General features: G+C 38.7%; 1 protein-coding gene across 6 annotated transcripts in view; it reads left to right on the top strand.

The window, feature by feature from the left end:
* The window catches only part of CLOCK (clock circadian regulator), a 118,337-nt gene that overhangs the window by 26,584 nt on the left and 67,026 nt on the right, over nt 1-24,727 (top strand). For 5 of the 6 annotated variants that reach the window (XM_058434363.1, XM_032151348.2, XM_058434345.1 and 2 more), the window contains exon 2: nt 10,607-10,760. The gene's annotated coding sequence lies outside the window, so the exon portion shown is untranslated. Of the gene's footprint in view, nt 1-10,541; nt 10,761-24,727 lie in introns of those variants that run through there. The other variant, XM_058434354.1, reaches the window with a different exon arrangement.

The raw sequence follows: 24,727 nt of genomic DNA, 5'->3' as shown, positions 1-24,727 counted from the left end.
TTTTGAGGCAGATTTTTGCTCTGTCACCCAGGCTGAAGTGCAGTGGCCAATCTCGGCTCACTGCAGTCTCTGCTTTCCGGGTTCAAGCGGTTCTCCTGCCTCAGCCTCCTGAGTAGTTGGGATTGCAGGCGTTTGCCACCACACTTGGCTACTTTTTGTATTTTTGTATTTTCACCATGTTGGTCAGGTTGGTCTCGAACTCCTCACCTCAGGTGATCTGCCCACCTTGGCCTCCCAGAGTGCTGGGATTACAGGCATGAGCTACCATGCCTGGTCCAATCACGTTTATTCTTAAGATCTGCCTCTACTATGACTCATTATCCTCTGGTTAATAACTATAGTCAGGGTCTTAGCACATCCCAAGAAGAGAATTACAAGCCCTGCTCTGGAAAGAACTATCCTATATACAAAAAGAATTGCAGGACTGCAGGCTCAGTGGCTTGCACCTATAATCTCAGTGCTGTGGGAAGCCAAGGCAGGAGGACCACTTGAGGCTAGGAGTTTGAGACCAGCCTGGGCAATATAGTGAGACCTTGTCTTTACAAAAAACTTTTTTTAAGAATTGGCTGGGCGTGGTGGTGTGTGCCTGTAGTTCTAGCTGCTCCAGAGGCTGAGGCGGGAGGATCATTTGAGGCCAGGAGTTTGAGGCGGTAGTCAATTATTGCTCCATTGCACTCCAGCCTGGGCAACAGAGGGAAACCCTATCAAATAAAAATAAAATAAAATAAAATTGCAGGACTTGAATAATAAGCATCTGGAGAAACCAGGGAAACAGGTATGAGAATGTTTTGAAAGGTGTTGGATTGGGTGGGGGGCAGAATATAAGGTTAGCTTGAGGAAAATGTGTTGACATGAGGGTACTCATTGATGATCTGGGATTCAGTGTCATCCAAGGGCATTGGAACTGCCTCTTATAGCTTGTCGGTTGTCTTAGTCCATTTGGCTGCTGTAACAAAGTATCTGAGTCTGAGTAATTTATAAGCAACAGAAATTTATTGTTTACAGTTCTAGAGACTGGGAAGTCCAAGATCAAGGTGCCAGTAGATTCAGTATCTGGTGAAGGCCCATTCTGGTGCCTTCTTGCTGTGTCCTCACATGATGGAAAGGGAGGGGAACAAGCTCCCTCAGGCCTTTTATAAGGGCACTAATCTCATTGATGAGGGTGGAGCCCTAATGACCTAATCACCTTCCAAAGGCCCCATGTCTTAATACTATCACATTGGGGATTAAGTTTCAATGTAAGAATTTTGGAGGGGCACAAATATTTAGAGCATAGCGCTGATATAGTTCTTTGAAGTCTGAGCACAGTGAATGTCTACAGTCAACCTTTTAAGCAAAGATGGTGTCATGAGAAAAACAATAAATATTTGGGATTTTTGTTTAGGGATTAATACCCTGTGGGAACATCTTTGCCAGATCTCTTATGTCTCTTTAGCACTGGTCAGATAAATTCTCCCCGTCTTCTCTCCTCTGCATTTACCCCAAATAGGCCAGTTTTCTCATGGCTCTGCATAGCTTGGTAATGTCATACCTCACGTTTGCTTTGTCTCCTTATCTGCCTTATTTTCTTTAACTTTCTCTTCATATCCTGACATTATACCCTCCCTTCCCTAAGTGTCAGCTTATAATTTTTGTCTCAGGTTATCCTTTTAAAGCTGAAACAGTAGCTCCCAAACTTCCATGACCACAACTCATAGTAAGAAATATATTTTATGTTATGACCTAGTACACTCATACACACTGATAAACACATATCTGAAACAACAGTTTCAGGAAATACCCTTTACCATAACTAGGTGTCCTGCGATCCGACTCCCCACCCCTACCATGTTTCATTTTTAAAATGCTGGTTATAACCCCTATATTTCTGTACCAAAGAGTAAAAACATTCTTAATTTTGTTAAGGGTATTGACATAATGTTCTCTATAAAGTTTATATCAATTTATACTCCCACCAGCAATGTATGAGAGTAATGAAAAAGCCAACATTCTACTACTACTATCCCATAATCATTGAGGAAATTGATTTTGTAATTCTGAAACTCACTGCAGAGTCTAATCTACATAGTCTCTTCTAAAAAACAGAAGAGAAGGGAACATTTCAAGTATTATCCTGATACTACAACCAGACAAAGGCAGAACAAAAACAACAAATTAAAAACCAATATTCTTTACAGAGACACAAAAATCCTTAAGAAAATATTAGCAAATAGAATTCAGCAACATATAAAAATAATCTTCTGTGTTTTGAGACGGAGTCTGGCTCTGTTGCCCAGGCTGGAGTGCAGTGCATGATCTTGGCTCACTGCAACCTCTGCCTCCTGGGTTCAAGTGATTCTGCTGCCTCAGCCTCCTGAGTAGCTGGGACTACAGGCCCGTGCCACCACACCTGGCTAGTTTTTTGTATTTTTAGTAGAGAAAGGGTTTCACTGTGTTAGCCAGGATGGTCTTGATCTCCAGACCTCGTGATCTGCCCACCTCGGCCTCCCAAAGTGCTGGGATTACAGGTGTGAGCCACCGTGCCCGGCCAAAAGAATCTTATACTATAATAATCACATGGAGTTTATTCTAGGGATACATGGCTGGTTAAATATTCAAAAATCAGTGTGATCCACCACATTAACAGGCTTAAGGAAAAAATCATTATCTTTTTAACTGATGGTTTGTCCAAAATTATGTTATCAACAATGTATTCAATTATGTGTGCTTATGTATACATGTATGTATATATGCGCTTATGTAAAAGTGAAATGAATGACAGGAATGATACAAAGGATAGGAGGAAGGTATTAGGATTATTACGTGGTACTTGCACTACCCATAAAGTGGTTTAGTGTTATTTGAAAGTAGACTTAGATTAGTTGTAAATGTGTATTGTGAACTCCAGGACAACTGCTAAAAAAAGTAAAACAAAAAAACAAAAAAGTATGCCAAGAAAGGAGAGGAAGATAGAATCATGTAAAACTGCAACAGGCAGAAAAAGACTGGAAGACTAAAATAGGAATAAAGAACAGAAGGCAATCACAAATATGGTAGCTACTAATCTAACTGTATCAATGATCACTTTATATGTCAGTGATCTCAGCACACCAATTAAAAGACAGTGCCAGAGTGGATGAAAAATCAAGGCTTAACTTTATGTTGTCTACAAAAAAACCCACTTTAAATATAGATACATAGATTAAAAGAAAATGGATGGAGAAAAATACAGTATGCTAACACTAACCAAAAGAAAGCATGAATAGCTATATTAATTTCAGACAGAGCAGCTTTCAGAGCAAGGAAGTTATCTAGAAGCATTGCATAAATAATGATAAATGGGTCAGTTCTCCAAGAAGATATAGTAGTCCTAAACATCTATGCAGCTAACAATGGAGCATGTAAGTATGTGAGGCAAAAACAGAACTGCAAGGAGAAACAGATTAATCTGCTCTTGTAATGGAGACTTTAATACCCCATTATCAGAAACGGACAGATGTAGCAGGCAGAAAACCAGTAAAGACATTGATGAATTCAACAGTGCTGTCAAACAACTTGATATAATAGACATCTATAGACTACTTCATCCAACAACAGCACAATACACATTCTTCTCAAGCCTACGTGGAATACTCACCACAAGAGACAACATTTTGGGCCATAAAACACCTTAACAAATTTAAAAGAATAGAAATCAGACAGTGTCTGTTATAATTAAAGTAGAAATCAATAACAGCTGGAAAATCCCCAAATACTTTAAGATTAAACAACACCCTTAAACAACACATGGGTCAAAGATTCTCAAGAGAAATCTATTAAAAATTTTTTTACTTTCATCTTTTTTTGCAACACTAGAGAAATCTAAAAATGTTTTGAACTAAATGAAAATGAAAACAACTTAACAAAATATGTGGGATGCAACAAATGCAGTGCCTAGAGGGAAATTTATAGCATGGAATACATATATTAGAAAAGAGTAAAGATCTAAAACCAAAGTTTCTACCTTAGGAAACTACAAAAAGTAGAGCAAATTAAATCCAAAGTAAGCAGAAGAAAGAAAACAAAAACTAGAGCAGAGGGTGGACATGGTGGCTCACACCTGTAATCCCAGCACTTTGGGAGGCAGAGGTGGGTGGATCACGAGGTCAGGAGATTGAGACCATCCTGGCTAACACAGTAAAACCCTGTCTCTACTAAAAATACAAAACAATTCAAAAAATTAACCGGGCGTGGTGGTGGGCGTCTGTAGTCCCAGCTAATTTGGAGGCTGAGGCAGGAGAATCGCTTGAACCCGGGAGGCGGAGGTTGCAGTGAGCCAAGATTGTGCCACTGCACTCCAGCCTGGGCAACAGAGCAAGACTCCATCTCTAAACAAACAAAACAGCCAGTGAAGTGGAAAACAAGAAATCATAGAGAAAATCAACAAAACCAAAAGCTGGTTCTTTGAAGAGATTAATAAAATTGATGTACTTCCAGCTAGGCTAACTAAGGAAAAAGGATATGCATTACTAATACAAGACATGAAAGTAGAAATCATAACAGATTCCCATTTATATTAAAAATATAAAGGAATATTATGAACAACTCTGTGCCCACGAATTTGATAACCTAGATGAAATGGACCAATTCCTTGAAGGACGCAGTCTGCCAAAAGTCATACAAGAAGTAGACAATCTGAATAGGCCTATATCTATTAAGTTGAGTCAACAATTATTTATAATCTTTTAAGAGAGAAATCACCAGGCCCAGATGGGTTCACTGGTGAGTTCTAATTCTACCAAACATTTAAGGAAGAAATTACATCAATATTAACATTCTCTTTTGCAAGACAAAAGCAGAGGGAATACTTTCTAACTCGTTCTGTGAGGCCAATATTACTCTAATACCAAAACCAGACAAAGATATTGCAAGAAGACTGTAGACCAGTATCTCTTATGAACATAGATGCAAAAATCCCCAACAAAATATTAGCAAATCAAATTCAACATTTATAAAATGAACTATATGCTGTGATCAAGTGGGATTTATCCAAGCATGTGAGAAATTAATATAATCCATTACATTAACTGACTAAAGAAAACCAAATCATATGATCATATCAATAGATGTTTAAAAAACATTTGACAGAACCCAACACCCATTCATTATTAAAAAAAAAAAAACTCTGTAACTGTAAAACTTGGAATAGAGAGGAACTTCTTCAACTTGAGAAAGAACATGTATTAAAAAATCTACAGCTCAGCAAAGCGGGGGGGATAAAAATGTTATAAAATTAGATTGTAGTGATAGTTGCACAACTCTGTAAATATACTAAAAAACACTGAATTGTAGGTTTTAAATAAGTGAGTGTTACAGTATGTGAATTGTGCCTCAGAGTGGTAAATAATAATTTTTTCGAAAGAGGTAAGGGGACATAACAGCCTAAATGCAGTAAAGAGCGTCACTGAAATAGGTGTTGGTATTGGGATATGAATGGAAGATTAAAAGTATTTTATGAATGTGAGAATAAAACTATAGCTAACGTTTTACATAATGTTGAGAATCTAGAACTTAAGATTCCCGGTAAGATCAGGAACAGGATAAGAATGTCTCGTTTTACCACTCCTTTTCACATCATACTGGAAGTTCTAGCTAATGCAATAAGATAAGAAAATGAAATGAAATGTATACTGATTACGAAAGAAGAAATAAAACTCATTTTGTTTGCAAGATGATATGATTGTCTATGTAGAAGATCCAAAAGAATTGACAAACCGGAACCAATAAGCACAAGGTAACAGCATGCAAGGTTAATATGCAAAAGTAGATTACGTTCCTATATACCAGCAGTGAACAAGTGGAATTCTGAAATTAAAAACCCAATACCATTACATTAATATCTCCCAAAATAAATACTTAGGTATAAATCTAATAAAATATATATAAAATATGTACAAAGAAAACTTCAAAACTCTGATAAAGAAATCAAGAACTAAATAACATGTTTATGGATGGGAAGACTATATTAACAAGATGTCAGTTCTTCACAATTTGTAGACTGAATATAATTCTAGTCAAAATTGCAGTTTGTTGTACATATTAACAAACAGATTCCAATGAGTTTATATGGAGAGGCAAAAGACTCAGAATAGGCAACTTAAAATTGAAAGAAAAGAATGAAATTGGAGATCCAACATTGCCTGACTTCAAGACTTTACAGCTACAGTCATCAAGCAGTGTGGTATTGGTGAAAGCACAGACAAGTATTTTAATAGATCAGTGGAACAGAATAGACAGACCAGGAATAGATCCACATCAGTACAGTCATGTGTCACTTAATGACAGGGATATATTCTGAGATGAGAAATTCATTGTTGGATGATTTTGTCATTGTTCAAATAACATAGAGTATATTTACACAAATTTAGATGTATAGCCTGCTCTGCACGTAGGCTGTATGGTGTAGCCTACTGTTCCTAGACTGTACACCATGTTAACTGTAATGAATGCTATAAGTAATTTTAATATAACAGTAAGATTTTGTGTATCTGAATGTAGAAAAGGAACGTAAACATACAGTATAAAAGATGATGGTATACTTTATATAGAGTACTTACCATGGAGTTTGTCGGGCTGGAAGTTGCATAGGGTGAGTCAGTGAGTGAGCGATGATTGAATGTGAAGGCCTAGGACATTAGTGTACACTACTATAGACTTTATATACACTGTACACTTAGACTACAGTAATTGCATTACAATGTTATGATGGCTACAACAGCTATAAAGTCACTAGACAATAGGAATTTTTCAGCTCCATTATAATCTTATGGGACCACTGTCATATATACGGTCTGTCCTGAAACATTGTTAGGCAATTCATGATTGCATAGTTAACTAATGGTTCACAGAGGAACAAAGACAATACAATGGAGAAAAGAATAGTATTCAACAAATGGTACTGGAACAACTGTCCACGTGCAAAAAAATGAATCTCGACAGACCTTATACCCTTCATAAAAATTAACTCAAAATGGATCAGAGACCTAAATGTAAATGGTAAAAGTATAAAACTCCTAGAAGATAACATAAGAGAAAATCTAGATGACTGGCTTTGGCAGCGGGTTTGTTTTTTTTGTTTTTGTTTTTTTTTTTGAGACGGAGTCTCGCTCTGTCGCCCAGGCTGGAGTGCAGTGGTGCAATCTCGGCTCACTGCAAGCTCCGCCTCCCGGGTTCACGCCATTCTCCTGCCTCAGCCTCTCCGAGTAGCTGGGACTACAGGCGCCCGCCACCACGCCCGGCTAATTTTTTTGTATTTTTAGTAGAGACGGGGTTTCACTGTGGTCTCGATCTCCTGACCTCGTGATCCGCCCGCCTCAGCCTCCCAAAGTGCTGGGATTACAAGCGTGAGCCACCGCGCCCGGCCAGGCAGCGAGTTTTTATCCTCAGCATCAAAGATGTATTCCGTGTTAGAAAAAAATTAAATTTAATTAAAATTAAAAGTGTCTGCTTTGTGAAAGGTACTTATCAAAAGAATAAAAAGACAAACCACCGACTTGAAGATATTTGCAAAAGACATATTTGATAAAGGACTTTTATCCAAAGTACACAATGGACTCTTAACAGTAAGAGAACCAACAAACCAGTTAAAAAATGGGCCAGGTACGCTGACAGATACCTTACCAAAGAAGATATACAGACCTCAAGAAGCATGTGAAAAGATGCACCATATCATCTGTCATCATGGAAATGCAAATTAAAATAAGATACTACTACATACGTATTTGAATGGTGAAAATCCAAAATATTGACTACATCCAGTGCTGGTGAGGTTGTGGAACAACAGGAACTCTCATTCATTGCTGGTTAGAATGCAAAATGGTACAGCCTCATTGAAAGACAGTTTGGCAGGTTCTTACAAAACTAAGCATAGTCTTGCCATATGATCTAGCAAACAAAGAATTGACTATTTCTGTCCATACAAAAATCTTTATATGGAAGTTTATAGCATCCTTTTAAATAATTGCCAAAACTTGGAAGCAACCAAAATGTCTTTCATTATGTGAGCGGATAAACTGTGGTATATTCAGACAATGGAATATATTATTCAGTGCCAAAAAGAAATTATCTATCAAGCCGTGAAAAGACATGGAGAAATCTTAAATGTGTGTTTACTAAGTGAAAGGAGCCAATCTAAAATGACTACGTATTGTATGATTCCAACTTTATGACATTCTGGAAAAGGCAAAATTATGGAGGTAATAAAAAATGAATGTGGTGTAGGGGTTAGTGAGGGGAGGGATGCATATGTGGAGCACAGAGGGCTTTTAGGCCAATGAAACTATTCGGTATGAAATGATAGTGGATGCATGCCATTATGTTTGTCCAAATTCATAAAATGTACAGCACTAAGAGTGAAGCCTAAAATTTTGGGTGATAAGGATGTGTCAATGTAGGTTTGTCAGTTGTAGTAAATGTACCACTCTGGTGGGGAATGTTGAATATGGGGAAGGCTGTGCGTTAATGGAGTCAGGGGGTACATGGGAAATCTCTGTACTTTACCCTCAGTTTTTTATGTGGACCTGAAAGTGGTATTTTTTTTTTTATTATACTTTAGGTTTTAGGGTACATGTGCACAATGTGCAGATTTTTTACATATGTATCCATGTGCCATGTTGATTTCCTGCACCCATTAACTCGTCATTTAGCATTAGGTATATCTCCTAATGCTGTCCCTCCCCGCTCCCCCAACCCCACAACAGTCCCCAGAGTGTGATGTTCCCCTTCCTGTGTCCATGAGTTCTCATTGCTCAATTCCCACCTATGAGTGAGAACATGCGGTGTTTGGTTTTTTGTCCTTGCGATAGTTTACTGAGAATGATGTTTTCCAGTTTCATCCATGTCCCTACAAAGGACATGAACTCATCATTTTTTATGGCTGCATAGTATTCCATGGTGTATATGTGCCACATTTTCTTAATCCAGTCTATCGTTGTTGGACATTTGGGTTGGTTCCAACTCTTTGCTATTGTGAATAGTGCCGCAATAAACATACGTGTGCATGTGTCTTTAGAGCAGTGTGATTTATACTCCTTTGGGTATATACCCAGTAATGGGATGGCTGGGTCAAATGGTATTTCTAGTTCTAGATCCCTGAGGAATTGCCACACTGACTTCCACAATGGTTGAACTAGTTTACTTCTACACTGTTGGTGGGAAACAGTGGTATTAAATTAGAAAAGCTAAAGGAACAAAATTAATGTTCTAAAGTCTTTTTTTGTTGATATTTAAGCAGTACTTTTCTGATAGAAGAGTCACTAAAGTGCTTTCAATATTGTGTCAAGAAGTATTGTTGACATTTCTGAGAATGTTGTCAGTACAAGAAAATTAATAGCCATGATTGGACTGTGTCATTAAAATTATACTAGATAAATAGGATAATGAAAGCACTTGCTTGATAGTGATGTTGTGAGGATTGAATAAATACATGTCAAGTGCTTAAAACAGGGCTTTACACATAGTAAAGTGCTTAGTAATTGTTAATTATTTGTTGAGAATTGTGATGAGACTTTTTTCTCATTCTGCACAATGGACGCTTGATGATCAGTTGATTCTTTTATCCATCCATGGCAAGGTCAGCTATTGGCCCAGGGCAGTCATTCCTTAGGCTCTTGCAAAAGTCCCCTGAAATTCCTCTCTAGGAACTTTTAGCTTCCTGCTCAGAATTTCAGAATGGCTAGTATATTGCAGTCAAGTGGTAAGGGTTTAAAATGGGCTCTGCCTTTAGCCCTGTGTGATTCAGGGCAAATTGCTTCACCTTTTTACTTTCTTTCTTTGCCCATCTTGTCTCAGGAAATGCCCTTTCTCATTTGCTGTTTCATTCTGAACATCTACATTAGACTTCTTTTACTTCCACACAAATGTCATATTTTCACCTACACTTAGCCATTTGAACACACTGTTCCCTTTGGACAAAAAATTTTCTTTCTCACCTCTTCCCTCTTGCTTTATTTGGTTAGATCATACACACTCTTGCATTAAATTCTCCTCCTTTAGGAGAACCTTTTTTTTTTTTTTTTTTTTTTTGGGAGACGGAGTCTTGCTCTGTCGCCCAGGCTGGAGTGCAGTGGTGCAATCTCGGCTCACTGGAACCTACATCTCCCGAGTTAAAGCTATTCTCCTGCCTCAGCATCCCCAGTAGCTGGGATTATAGGTGCATGTCACCATGCCTGGCTAATTATTGTATTTTCAGTAGGATCGAAGTTTCACCGTGTTGGCCAGGCTGATCTTGGACTCCTGACCTCAAGTGATCTGCCTGCCTCGGCCTCCCAAAGTGCTGGGATTACAGGCATGAGCCACCGCGCCCGTCCCAGGAGAACTTTTCTAACCAATTTCCAGCAAACTAATGTGTATCTCTATTATGCTTTCCCTTCACACCATCGTGATTTTTCAAACTTTTTGTCCCATTTATGGTTGAGTTCCCAGACGGGTTGATGCGATCTGATCTGTTTATTGACACGTTCCCAATTCTTGGCACGTAGAGGAGGCTCACAATAAATATTCTATACATCGATGAAACAAAAATACTAGTGATAATAATGTTACTTAAAATTTGGTTAGCATTATTTCAGCAACTGCTGTTTTTTTACAGAATTTTTATTTGTTCCCGCAAAGCTGCTGAAGCTCAGAAGCTGATTCTATCACGTTGTAAGATGCCTTTGGATAATTCTACAGTCCTCTTAAATGAATCTTTAGAACTTGGCAAATTTCACTAGATACCTTCAGTCATCATTTTGAGCTCAAAGGTATGCTATCTTTGTTTTTTTTCCCTTAATTATGGTAGGGTGGGATTTGCAGCGTCCTGGTGGAAGCATAGGACAAGGAATTATAAAAATATTGGGGAAGGATCTGCTACTTTCCTTGGCAGCTTTTATTTATCTTTAGAATTTTCATTCTTATGAGGAGTAAGAAAGTTATTCATTGGGAAAAATAATTGAAATCCAGATGTAAAGTATTTTAGCAATTCCTGAAATTTCTCAAAACTAGTACTCAAAAGTAAGAATCATAACTTATCTTTTCTTGAGTTTAAGGAAGATGATTTGCGAATGACTGAAAGTCAAATAAGAATTATTTCCTGCCAGGCCTTAGCTGTAGAGGTAAAGTGTCAGTTGACGGAGGTAAAAGAAGAGCCAGACTGCAGCTCCTCTTTACAAGCAGGCCTTCACTGGGGTCTGCACACCACCAAATTTATTCAGCCTGGTGCCTGCTTTGGTATGACTCATGAGCTAAGAGTGATGTTTGCATTGTAAATGGTTGAAAAAAAATCTCGAAGACTAACTTGTGACACGTGAAAGTTATATGAAATTTAATTTTTAGTGTTTATGAGTAAAGCTTTATTAGAACATTAGCCACTCTTATTTTTTAGGTTTTGTGTATGACTGCTTTTAGGCTATAGCAGCAGTTAAGTACAGTCATGCATTACATGGTCAGTGATGGACCAAATATACGACAGTGGTCCCATGAGATTATAATGGAGCTGAAAAATTCCTATTGCCTGGTAACATCATGGCCATCGTGTCATCATGGCACAACCCGTTACCTTTTCTATGTTAAGATATGTTTAGATACTCAAATACTTATATTGTGTTACAGTTGCCTTGAGTATTCAGTACCATTGCATGCTGTGCAGGTTTGTAGCCTAGGAGCAATAGGCTATTCCAGATCGTCTAGGTGTGTAGTAGGCTATACCATCTAAGTATAGAAATAGTCTGTGATGTTGACACAATGACAGATTGCCTATGCATTTCTCAAAATGTATCCCTACGACACATGTCTGTAGTTACAGCAGAGACCCCAGCACTTTGGGAGGCCGAGGCGGGCAGATTATGAGGTCAGGAGATTGAGACCATCCTGGCTAACACGGTGAAACCCTGTCTCTACTAAAAATACAAAAAATTAGCCAGGCGTGGTGGCAGGCGCCTGTAGTCCCAGCTACCCAGGAGGCTGAGGCAGAAGAATGGCGTGAACCCGGGAGTCGGAGCTTGTAGTGAGCCAAGATCACGCCACTGCACTCTAGCTTGGGCAACAGAGCAAGACTCCATCTCAAAAAAACAAAAAAACAAAAAACAAAAATGTACTCGTGTGGCCCTTTACAGAGTAAGTTTAGCTGATCTTTGCCCTACATGGCTGAAGAAGCATTTATAGATTTGAGTGCTATGGTTTAAGAGATGAATTGGGGGGAAATTAGAGAGAGGTAGGAGTCCATGCCAATTCTCAGTGACTTAATTGTACTTTTTTCTTTAGTGGAAAGTATAACCCATATTCTAATTATATTGACCTGTGTTGTTTTAAAATAGTAAATCGGGGAAATGGATTCTTCTATTATTTTTATTCTAAAATGAAAATGTGAGAATATGTAGAAAGAAAATTAGTATGCTACTCTGTTTTTAACCAAGTTTTAATGTTACTATAATGCCTTACATTCCTAGTATCTTAAGTACTTAAAAGATTAGTTGATGACTGACTCAATAAAACAAAAGTAGTTCATTGGAGATGAAAGTACACTGTCCCTTTGGAGTCAATGGATATAGGCCTAAAGGGTATGGTTAAGGAACTCTTTTGTAGTCAGACACAGGCAGGTTAAGTACTATATTAGGAGATAGAAGACCATAATTTTTGTGTTTACCTTCTTTGTCCCTTGAGAACACTTAGTTATGTGGCTCGGGGCACATTTACCACTCTGAATCTAATTGCTTCATTTCCAAATTAGGGAAAACTAATAACCTTTCCTGTCTGAAAACAGGAGTCTTGGTGGTTTGCTAAATTACCAGTTTCCTAAGAGTGGGTACTGTGCCTTTTTAGCTCACCACTGGATTTCTCAACTCCACAGTTAGCATAGGCCTGACACATATTTGGCACACAGTAAGTGTCCAATGAAAGAACAAGGTATGTGCCAGTTCCAGTAACTGTTATATCTATGCATGATCAAAGTCATTCCCCTTTCTTTAAAGGTTTGCTTATTGAGACTGGATGTTTTTGTTAACTGGAGGAGAGAATTTTGATGAAAATAGTAATTTTCTGTAGATCCTGTTTTAAAAAGTTATTTATTTATTTTAATTTTTGAGACAGAATCTTGCCCTGTCACCCAGGCTGGAGTGCAGTGGTGCTCTCTTGGCTTCAATCTCCACCTCCTGGGTTCAAGTGATTCTCGTGCCTCAACCTCCTGAGTAGCTGGGACTACAAGTGCGCACCACCATGCCTGGCTAATTTTTGTATTTTTAGTAGAGATGGGGTTTTGCCATGTTGGACAGGCTGGTCTCGAACTCCTGACCTCAGGTGTTCCCCCCCACCTCAGCCTTCCAAAGTGTTGGGATTACAGGTGTGAGCCACCATGCCTGGCTCCCCCCTGCCTTTTTTTTTTTTTTTCTGATACACGGTCTTGCTCTGTCACCCACGCCGGAGTGCAGTGGCATGATCTCATCTCACTGCATCTCTCAAGCTCAAGCGATCCTCCCACCTTAGCCTCCTGAGTAGCTGAGACTATAGGTGCATACCACCGTGCCCAGCTAATTTCATTTATTTTTTTGTAGAGATGAGGTCTCACCATGTTGCTTAGGGTGCTCCAGAACTCCTGGACTTAAGTGGTCCTTCTGCCTCAGCCTCCCAAAGTACTGTGATGACAAGCGTGAGCCACCGTGCCCAGCCTAGATCCATTTTCTACAGATACCAATAAAATCATTGGCCAAATTTATTTGTATAAATTGATTATATATTGCTATTTAATAGAGAGAATATAAACCTCTAATCTAAGAATTGCTGATCTCAAAGAAACCTAGAAACCTCCTCATTATAAAGCTTTAAAATGGGCCGGGCGCGGTGGCTCACGCCTGTAATCCTAGTACTTTGGGAGGCCGAGGCGGGTGGATCACGAGGTCAGGAGATCGAGACCATCCTGGCTAACACGGTGAAACCCCGTCTCTACTAAAAATACAAAAAATTAGCTGGGCGAGGTGGCAGGCGCCTATAGTCCCAGCTACTCGGGAGGCTGAGGCAGGAGAATGGCGTGAACCCTGGGGGGCGGAGCCTGCAGTGAGCCGAGATCGTGCCACTGCACTCCAGCCTGGGCGACAGCGAGACTCCGTCTCGAAAAAAAAAAAAAGCTTTAAAATGTGTGTACTGTAGACCGGGCGTGGTGGCTCACGCCTGTAGTCCCAGCACTTTGGAAGGCCGAGGTGGGTGGATCACCTGTGGTCAGGAGTTTGAGACCAGCCTGGCCAGCGTGGTGAAACCCCATCTCTACTAAAAATACAAAAAATTAGCTGGGCGAGGTGGCAGGCGCCTATAGTCCCAGCTACTCGGGAGGCTGAGGCAGGAGAATGGCGTGAACCCTGGGGGGCGGAGCCTGCAGTGAGCCGAGATCGTGCCACTGCACTCCAGCCTGGGCGACAGCGAGACTCCGTCTCGAAAAAAAAAAAAAGCTTTAAAATGTGTGTACTGTAGACCGGGCGTGGTGGCTCACGCCTGTAGTCCCAGCACTTTGGAGGGCCAAGGTGGGTGGATCACCTGTGGTCAGGAGTTTGAGACCAGCCTGGCCAGCGTGGTGAAACCCCATCTCTACTAAAAATACAAAAAATTAGCCAGGTGTGGTGGCGGGAGCCTGTAATCCCACCTACTTGGGAGGCTGAGGCAGAGAATTTCTTGAACCTGGAAGGCAGAGGTTGCAGTGAGCCGAGATTGCACCAGCCTGGACAGAGCAAGACTCCATCTCAAAAAAAATAAAAAATAAAATAAAATAAATACCATATGCTAAAAAGCCACTCTTGAATAGGAAGATTTATGTATTTTTTATCTAAGTCTTCTGAACTTTTCGCAGCTCTTATACCGAACCTCTTTTTTTAATGGAACTTCCCTATGTAGTTTTTTTTAAGAATTCAGCTTTTAAAATCTTACCTTGCAGGATACCATGTAAAGATAAGATTGTTTAAAAGGTATTTAGCAGAAGCCAGGTGCGTTGGTATGCACCTCTAGTCCCAGCTACCCAGGAGGCTGAGGCAGGAAGATCATTTGAACCTAGGAGTTCAAGACCAGCTTGGGCAACATAGTTAGGCCCTGTCTCAAAAAAAACAAAACAAAAGATATTTACTGAAAGAAAAGTGTTTCAGCTTAAAGAAGTCTAGGTAGACATGACAGCTAAATGCAGTACATGACCCTGGATTGGATTCTGTACTGGAAGAGGGAAGAAGTCTTGGAGGGCAGTTTTTGCTCAACTAAAACAAAAAGAGAAAATAGGCATTACATTAAGATACTGTGTAACTTAAGTTTCCTGAAGTTGGTAACTATACTGTAGATATTTAAGAGAATATCCTTGTTCTTAGGAGGTATAGTTGAAGTATTTAGAGGTAAAAAGGTAAGATATGTGCATTTTACTTTCAAATGGTTCAAAAAATATGTTTATGTATGATATGCACAGTAATGCAAAATGTTGACAATTGGTCAACAGGATTGTTGTTGACAGTTGGTCAAATCAGGATAAAGGATATGTAGAAGCTCTTTGAACTATTCTTACAACTTTTCTGCATGTTTGAATGATTTCCAAGTATAAAGTTTGAGAAACATGTTTAGCAGCTATGTATAAAACTGGAAATTACATCCAGTTAACTTTATTTTTTATTTTGAGACAAGGTCTTGTTCTGTCACCCAGGCTGGAGTGCAGTGGTGCAATCACAGCTCATTGCAGCCTGGACTTCCAGGGCTTAGTTGATCCTCCTGCCTCAGCTTCCCAAGTAGCTGAGACCGTAGGCATGTGCCACAACACCCAGCTAATTTTTGTATTTTTAGCAGATAAGGGGTTTTGCCATGTTACCCAGGCTGGTCTTGAACTCCTGAACTCTAACGATCCTCCTGCCTCCGCCTCCCAAAGCGCTGGGAGTGCAGGTGTGAGCCACCTTCCCTGGCTACTGTTACTTTTAAATTAACATTTATTTCCATTAAAAATACACTTAGAGTATTGCAATAGGACTGTTTAAAAAATATAGTCCCCCTTTTTTTTTTTCAAACTGCTTTTACATATACTTTGTTTACATGATGGTACTGTTATTGAAAAGAATTTTTTTGTTGGGTGGCATATCTTTACGTGATCACAAGTATAAATATTTCTTGTTCTGTGATTTTTTTTTTTTGGTGGGGGGGTTGGGGGAAGAGAGTCTTGCTCTGGCACCTAGACTGGTGTTGTCTCGGCTTACTGCAACCTCTGCCTCAGCCTTCCAAGTAGCTGGGACTACAGGTGTGTGCCACCATACCCGGCTAATTTTTGTATTTTTAGTAAAGACAGGGTTTCACTATGTTGGCCAGGCTGGTCTCGAACTCCTGACCTCATGATCCGCCTGCCTTGGCTTCCCAAAGTGCTGGGATTACAGGTGTGAGCCACTGCACCTGGCCTGTTCGGCGATTCTTTGCTGGATTTAGTAAGTTTATGACTTATGTTTTATAAAATAGGTTTAATTATTTTATAGTAATATGGTAATGAAATGAAATACAACTTTACAAATGTAAAAAATGCAATGCAAAGATGAGCTCTTTATATTAGCAGTATTTTTCCTGATTATCTCAGTTATTTTAATCGTAGGGTCATAGTTAAATACCAATAAGTATAATTTAGAACTTAAAAAATTCTTGAGTACAATTTACTAAGTTTTTATTGATCCTGTACTTTAATATGTTCAGTTCAGATTCATTAAAAATTGATTTTGTTCTCAGCTCCATAAAAATACTTTGTTTAAAAGTGGGTCTGGTTTTACTACCATGTATTATATTTTGAAGGAAATTCAAGAATAAGGGTCTGTTATATGTGTTTGTTAGAACGGTATTAATACATTTTTGAGCATTTACTTTGAGGCATTATATTCTAAGCACTTTACATTTAATATTTATTTCATTCTTATAACAACCTTATTGTGATACATTGCCTTGATTTGCTGAATGTTTTCAATTCCAGCTAAAACTAAGCTTAGATGTGAAGCCTCAAGTTGTGTTTTTTGTTTGTTTGTTTGTTTGTTTGTTTGAGATGGAGTCTCGCTGTGTCACCCAGGCTGGAGTGCAGTGGTGCGATCTCAGCTCACTGCAAGCCTCACCTCTCGGGTTCACGCAATTCTCCTGCTCAGGGTCTCGAGTAGTTGGGACTATAGGCGCCTGCCACCACACCCAGCTAATTTTTTTGTACTTTTAGTAGAGACAGGGTTTTACTGTGTTAGCCAGGATGGTCTTGATCTCCTGACCTTGTGATCCGCCCGCCTTGGCCTCCCAGAGTGCTGGGATTACAGGCGTGAGCCACCGTGCCCGGCCTTTATTTTTATCTTTATTTTTCTAACCTCTTTTTGCCAAATAGAAACTGTGGAAACTAGTGATCTGGAATGTAATAAAGAAAAATTGATCGTTTATAATTACACTAAGAAGAAGTACCTGCAGTGTTACAATTTTCTAGTTTGTGAATATTGGATAAATCTAGCTTCAAGCTAGACTTTCTGTTGTCCTCATGTTATGGGAAGGATCCACATACCAAGACAATTCCTCAGTAATTGTGTTAAGAAAGAACGTGAACATGACTTTTAGTACCCACAAAGAGGCAGGCTGATGTAGAACTTAGCATTACTAGACTTTTTAATTTCATAGACAAATAACCAAAAAAAATTAAATTTAAAAAATCAAGGGACTGACATGATATCACTAACTTTTTTTTTTTTACTCTTTCATCAAATTACAACACACATATTATAAAGTGCATAAATCCTGAGTGTCATTTTGATGAATTTTTATGAAGTCAACACCCATTTAACTAATATCAAGAAAAAGATACAGGACGTTTTCATCAACCCAGGAGCCCCCTTCATGCCCCTTAACAGTTATTACACACTCCCAAAGATAACTGTTATGTGACTCATTCAGTATTGTCTATTTTTGAATTCTGTGCCTAGCCTTTTAAAATCTTGTTTATGACTCATCCATGTTGATGCATGTAGCAGTGGTTCATCTTTTCTTTTGTTGCTGTGAAATACTTCATTGTATGGATATGTCAGTATTTATTCTACTATGATGAACATTTGGGGTGTTTCTAGTATTGGCTGTTACGAAGAATACTTCTGTGAACATTCTTGAGCATGTCTTTTGGTCCACATGTGTACACATTTCTGTTGAGTAGACACCTAAGAGTGAAATTGCTGGGTCTTAAGGTATTTGGCTGTTTAGCTTTAGGAGATTATCGTAGTTTTCCAAAGTAGTTAAATTAATTTACATTCCCATTAGCAGTGTACAAAGAGTTCTCATTGTTCAACATCGTCACCAACACTTGAAATTATTAGTGTTTTTAGTGTTAGTTGTTATGGAGCATATGTAGTAAAGATCTATTGTAGTTTTAATTCATAATTCCCTGATGATTTAAAAGGCTTAGAATATTTTCAAATGCCTTTTGACCATTTGAATATCCTCTTTTGGGATATGACTGTTTATGTCTTTTGCTGATTTTTCTGTTGAGTTGGTTGTCTTGATTACCCCAGAAATAGATAATTTCAGTTGTTCAGTTGTATTGAAGATATTTTTCCTAGTCTTTGGCTTGCTTCTTCACTCTTAATAGTGTATCTTGATTAAGATAATTTCTTAATTTTAATAAAGTCCATTTTATCAAATTTTTTTATGGTTAATGCTTTTTATGTTTCATTTAAGAAATCTTTGCCTACCCTAAAGCCAAGAAGATGTTATCTATGTTTTCTTCTATAAACTTGACTGTTACAACTATTGCACTTAGGTTTATGTATGATATATGTAAGCCTCATAGTTCATTTTATTTTCCGTGTGGAAGTCCAGTTGTTCCAGTAGTATTTATTGAGAAGATCATCCTTTCCCTACCGTAATGCAGTAGTACATTTGTTGTAATTCAAGGGACTGTTTATTCATGGATTTATTTTTGGACTCTATTCTGTTGGTCTGTCTGTTGTGCCATTGCCATACTCTTTTAATTACTGTAGCTTTATAATAAGTCATGATATCTGATAGTTTAAATCCTCTGATTTGTTCTTCAGAATCACCTTGGCTTTCGTGATCCTTTGAATTTCAATAAAAATTCTGCACTCAACTTATAAGCAGTCCTCCGCACCACCCACCACAAACCTGATTGGATTTTGTCTAGCTTAATGTAGAATTTATAAATCAATTTGGAGATATTGGATGTTTTTCAGTGCTGAGACTTCCAATCAATTGGGAGGTTGTATGCCTTCTTATATTTAGACTTTTATAATTTCTCTCAGGGTGTTTTGTTATTTTGCATGTAAAAAAAGGTCTTATATGTCTTTTGTTGACTTCGTAAGGTATGATAATGATATTGTAGTTATGTTTTATAAAAGCCCTTGTAATTTATACAAATATACTGGACTATTTACAGATGGAATGATACAGTACTTGGGATTTGCTTCAAATAATCCGAAAGAGTGGAGAGGAAGGGAAGGAGCAAAACAGATGAAACAAGATTGATTAGCCATGAGTTGATAATTGTGGAAACTGGGTGATGGATATATAGGATTAATTATATTATTATTCTTACTTTGTGTATATTTGTAATTTCCCATAAAAATAGGTTTAAAAAAGTGTAACATGACTAGTCTAAAGGTAATGGGTTAATTCATTTGATTCTTCACAGTCACAGATTGAACTCCTTGTTCTACTCTTTCCCCCTCATCTCACTACTGCACTTGACTAATTTAAAAAAATATGTATAAGCCAGGCATGGTGGCTCATGCATGTAGTCCCAGCTCCTTGGGAGGCTGAGGCAGGAGGGTCACTTGAGCCTAGGAGTTTGAGGTTGCAGTGAGCTGTGATTATGCCACTACACTCCAGCCTGGGTGACAGAGTGAGATCCTGTCTCCTAAAAAAAAAAAGACAGAAATTTTAATATAAATAAAAACTAAAAAGTGTAATGATTATAGTACACTGAAATACACAAATATATAGTAATTCAAGAATTCATAATAATTCTTTTAAAAAAACCCTCATATACACCAATTTATTATTCTGAAAATAATTGGTAAGTGAAAGGAAAAAGTCAACCATTTATTAATCTTTTTCTGTACAGATTATATTCCAGGACTACCAAATAGTTAACAGGGAAAGCATATCGTTAGAAGAATTGTAGTTATTAAGAAACATTGGAGGTCAGATGTGGTGGCCCATGCCTGTAATCCCAACACTTTGGGAGGCTGAGGTGGGAGGATTGCTTGAGCTCAGTAGTTTGAGATCAGCCTGGGCAACATAGCAAGACCTCGTCTCTTTTAAAAACACAAAAAATTAGCCCTAGGCAGAGTGGTACATGCCTGTAGTCTCAGCTGTTGAGGAGGCTGAGGCAGGAGGATCACTTGAACCCAGGAGATCGAGGCTGCAGTAAGCTGAGATTGTGCCACTGCACTCCAGCCTGGGTGACAGAATAAGACCGTCTCAAAAACAAGCACAAAAACAGACAAACAAACGGAAACACTGGAGAACGATCGGCTTACAAACTCACCACAGTGCATACTCCTAATGAAATAATGATTCTAGATAACAATTAGTCGTGACTACTAAAGCTATTAGGTGAAATTTAATTGGGAAATGGATGAAACATAATGGATAGGCAAAAGTGGAGTAAGCCTCTCTGATTAGAACTTAAAACCCCCAGTTAGGCTGATGCTATGGCTCACGCCTTTAATCCCAGCAATTTGGGAGGTCAAGGCAGGAGGATTGCTTGAGCCCAGGAGTTAGAGATGAGCCTGGGCAACATAATGAGATCTTGTCTCTGCAAAATTTAAAAAGTTAAAAATCAATAGGGCATGATGGTGTGTACCTGTAATCCCAGCTACATGGGAGGCTGAGGCAGGGAATTGCTTGAGCCGAGGAGGTCAAGGCTGCAGTGAGCTGTGTTCACACCACTGCACTGCAGCCTTGGTGAGAGAGTGAGGCCCTATCTCAAAACACACCACCCCCCCCAAACAAAACAAAAACAACAACAAAAACCCTCTAGATAGAAACAAAAACAATTATCTGAAGACTTTCGAAAGTAAACAGTAATAGACAAACTGAGAAGGGAAGTCAAAACCTGAATAGCTTGTGTAGTGCTTAGCTTACTATTTTTTTTCTTTTCGTTATCCAGCTTTAACCAAATGGTAGGCTGGGTTGTAGAAGTACATATTGAGTGCAGCAGTTAGCAAAAACTCCAAGAGAAACCCTTTATTTCTAGTCATAGGACAAGGAAAAGTCCCCCCTTTTTTTCTCTCCCAGCCGTGCCCTGATACCATTTGTAAAATTACATTGCCATAGTGGTACAGGCACTTAAAATCCCAAGAAGAAAGCCATCTCTCTGGCCAGAGGAATTGGGAAAGAGAACTCTGGAAGCTGGAGCATGCTTTGGAAGTCTCAGAGAGAAGAGACTTAGTTTGGGGGGAGATTCCCTAATTGTGTGTGTGAACACACAAAGGTCCTACCGCATCCATGAGCTACACGTACATGGAACAGAGCCAAAGAAACATAGCAAAGACCTAGAGAGCTGAACTGTGATGTAAACCACTGCTCAAATCCCAGAGTTGCCCCTGAGAGATGCATGCGGAGAATAGATTCAAGCTGCATTGTGAAGGCTTTGAAAACTGAAACAGTGATTGGTACTGTGGCCTGTTAGGAACCAGGCCGCACAGCAGGAGGTAGGTGACTGGCTAGTGAACATTAGCGCCTGAGCTCCGCCTCCTGTCATATCAGTAGCAGCATTAGATTCTCATAAGAGCATGAACCCTGCAGTGAACTGCGAGTGCAAGGGATCTAGGTTGTATGCTCCTTATGAGAATCTAACTTAACAAGCGTGATGATCTGAGGTGGAACAATTTTGTCCAGAAACCATCCCCGCTGTCCATGGAAAAATTGTATTGCATGAAACCAGTCCCTGGTACCTAAAATGTTGAGGACTGCTGCTTTAGAGGATGTTAATAGAACCTAGAATCTCATAACTTAATATCTAGAATGTCCAGGATATAATCCAAAATTATTTGACATACAAAGAAACAGTAAAATCTGACCATTTTTAAAGGGAAAAGAACATAAGCAGATGACAACTCTGAGATGATCCAGATGATGGAATTATCAGAAAAAAGCCTTAAAGTACTCATGCTCATGAGGTAAAAGTGAACACTTCTGAAAGCAGTGGAAAAATAGTTCTCTGAAAAATAAAAACTATATGAAATAATCAAATGGAAATTTCAGAGCTGAAAAATACAATATATGAAATACAGATGTACTGCATGGGCTCAATATCAGAATAGAGATGACAGAAGAGTCAGTGAGCTTAAAGATGAATCAGTAGAAATCCCATCAGATGTTGTGTCTTCTGTATCAAGAGTATATGTCTGTTCTATAATATACTTGTTATGTCCATGTTGGATTCTGTGAAACCTGGTCACAGGCCTTCTGGCTGGTGGTGGATTCTTGTACGATCTACACGTCCTCATTTATCCTATATTTATTCCTACTTACGTGATGCAAAGACCTGTGCAGTTTGAGCCCCATCTCCCCTGCCACTCCACAGATTGAGATATGGTCTTGGCCTGCCATTTTCCCAGACCTTGTCATTTTAGGGTAAGGATCAAACAGTCAATGGGTTAAAATAATAATAATAATAAGGAACTAGATCAATTTTTTAAATTTGAAAGCTTTGAAAGTAAATAGGGACAGAAAAGCAGAAATGGGTAACAGATGTATAAATTATATATTGCAACATCTTCTAGTTCAAAGGGAGTACATTTTTTCCTAAATATAAACTTAGATATAATGATTATTTTAGTGAAGAAGACATGCTTTATAGTAGTTTTTTTCTGAATTATCTGTGGTTCAGGATGCATCTAAACTTGTTTGAAATACTTTTAAGATGATTTTGAATTTGCTTGTCCTGCTTGGCTACACAAAAGCAGTTGGCAGTTTACCCGAGTTTTAATAAGTCGAAACAACTGTCTTTTCAGTGAAATGATTATTGCACAAAGAGGAATACTTGTGGCCTTGAAAATCGATGCATTTTTTGGTGGTGTTTTAAGTGGCTCTGGTGACCTCATAGATGTAGTACATAATATGTCAAACATTGTCATTATATTTATACATATTAGTTGTATGTTATTAAACATCTCATGAATTAGCTGTAAGCCTAGTATTGTCATAGTACTACTTAATAATCAGATTTCCTAAGAGGTCCCTAGAGGATTCATAGTACTAATGAAATTCTGTACTTCTTTTAGGTTGATAAAATTCTGTATCTCTTTTTTTTTTCTGGAGATCCATCTCAGAAGTCTACATACATTTGCCCTTTTAAAAAATAGACTTCTACAAAGTCTGGGGTTTAATTCATCTTTTTTGGACAATCTGTTTAGTGTATATAAATTATATTTGTTTATGGTGTAACAATTAGTTTTCCAAAAGGGGAAATATGCGCTAGTATTCATTTGGACATTGACAGATTTTTCCACTCAGAAGAATATTCATAGAGCCTGTTGCTACCATAATAGCAATAAAGTTAGACTTTAGTTACAGTTGAACTCATGCAGCCTGAATTGTCATACACATTATTTTCCAATTCCCTTTAAGAAATATGAAAGAGGCCTGGCGCGGTGGCTCACGGTTGTAATCCCTGCACTTTGGGAGGCCGAGGCGGGTGGATCACGAGGTCAGGAGATCGAGACCACGGTGAAACCCCGTCTCTACTAAAAATACAAAAAATTAGCCAGGCGTGGTGGCGGGCACCTGTAGTCCCAGCTACTCGGAGAGGCTGAGGCAGGAGAATGGCGTGAACCCGGGAGGCGGAGCTTGCAGTGAGCCGAGATTGCGCCACTGCACTCCAGCCTGGGCGACAGAGCGAGACTCTGTCTCAAAAAAAAAAAAAAAGAAATATGAAAGAATAAGATAGTTCAGAAGTTAAGAACTCCTGGCATAGTACTGTAGTCTTTTATCTATTAATAGATCAAATTATCCTTTGATGTTTCATCTTTCCCTTCAAAAAATATTTGATTTCGTCTTTGCCAAACAGAGATTTCTTGGTCCATGGTACGTGGTAGGCAGAATACTGACCCTTCAGAGAGGTTCATATCCTAATTCCTGGAACCTGCCACTATGTTAGGGTACATGGCAAGGAATAATTAAGGTTGCTAATCAGTTAACCATAAAATATGGAGGTTATCTTAGATTATCTGTGTGGGCTTAATGTAATAAGGGAAGAAAGAGGCAGAAGAAATGGCAGCCTGAGAAGGACTTGGCCTCCTGCTGGCTTGAAGATGGAGTAGAGGGAGCTATGAGCTGAAGAACATGGGTGGCCTCTATAGCTTGAAAAGGCAAGGAAACATTTTCTGCTAGAGCTTCCAGGAGGGAATTCAGTCCTGCCAACGCCTTGATTTTAGCCCAGTGAGACCTGTACTGGGTTCTCACCCACAGAACTATAAGATAGTAAATTTGTGTTGTTTTAATCCATTAACTTTGTGATAATTTTTATAAAGGCCATAGGAAACACATAGTACCTCTTCAGTTTTTCACTAATAACATAAAGTTTATATCATGATTAGTTGAATCCTGATGTGAATGACATGATTTTCTGTGAAGGTCAATTCCAGTTTATTGTATTAAGATATTTATGTTGATAATATGTTGGGTACTGATGGACAAACCTTTGTTTTACGTAGAGGTCTTTATTTTCTACTATCTAGGAATGGCGACGTGATTCCTTAGTGTAGCTGGA

The sequence above is a fragment of the Hylobates moloch genome, unplaced genomic scaffold, assembly GCF_009828535.3.
Source record: "Hylobates moloch isolate HMO894 unplaced genomic scaffold, HMol_V3 SCAFFOLD_2, whole genome shotgun sequence".
NCBI lineage: Eukaryota > Metazoa > Chordata > Mammalia > Primates > Hylobatidae > Hylobates > Hylobates moloch.
The sequence above is the reverse complement of the archived record's forward strand: the minus strand, read 5'-3'. Positions and strand labels throughout refer to the sequence as shown.